Source organism: Pygoscelis adeliae, unplaced genomic scaffold (assembly GCF_000699105.1).
Source record: "Pygoscelis adeliae isolate BGI_AS28 unplaced genomic scaffold, ASM69910v1 Scaffold339, whole genome shotgun sequence".
NCBI lineage: Eukaryota > Metazoa > Chordata > Aves > Sphenisciformes > Spheniscidae > Pygoscelis > Pygoscelis adeliae.
Genome location: NW_008825544.1, coordinates 138179 through 138735, shown reverse-complemented (window position 1 = coordinate 138735; position 557 = coordinate 138179). Strand labels below are relative to the sequence as shown.

The 557-nt window shown below is 62.3% G+C and overlaps 1 protein-coding gene across 1 annotated transcript in view; it reads left to right on the top strand.

Moving 5' to 3' along the window:
* The window catches only part of NHSL2 (NHS-like 2), a 24361-nt gene that overhangs the window by 16386 nt on the left and 7418 nt on the right, over nt 1–557 (top strand).

Genomic DNA, 557 nt, shown 5'->3' with positions numbered 1-557 from the left:
CGCCCTGTGCCCCACGGAGCTGTGGAGTTTGGGGCCCCGGTGGGTCCCAGCCTCCAGCAGCCCCTCTCTGATCTCTGCTCCCAAGTCACTGCTGCAAGCGGCAGAGCACCTCGGGCCAAGACCAGCCACCGGGGCGCCCGCCAGCCCCACCGCGGCACGGTTCTGCCCACGAGGGCCTTGGAGACCCGGCTGCCGATCTGTCTAACCGGATCAGCATGGCCGTTGATTTTGTTTCCTTCCAATTTCTTAACCAAGCCGTCACGCGGCCTCGGTTTGGATGCTTTGCAGGCATTGATTAGATCAGCAGCCCGGCCTTCCCCCGGCTTGTAATCTCATTAAGTCAGCCTGAGCAGACCTGGTTTCCACCAGGCCATAATGACCGGCGTTAATTAGCTCAACAATTACAGGATGGGGAGACACTGAGTTCTCTCCTGGCTGTCCCAGGCGGAGCTCTGCTTCCCCATGGGCCCCGCCCCGGGGGCGAAGCTTTCACCCCCAGCCGGCGGCTGGAGCAGGGTCCCAGGTGCCGTTTCTCTTGCAGAGGAGTATGAGGAGCA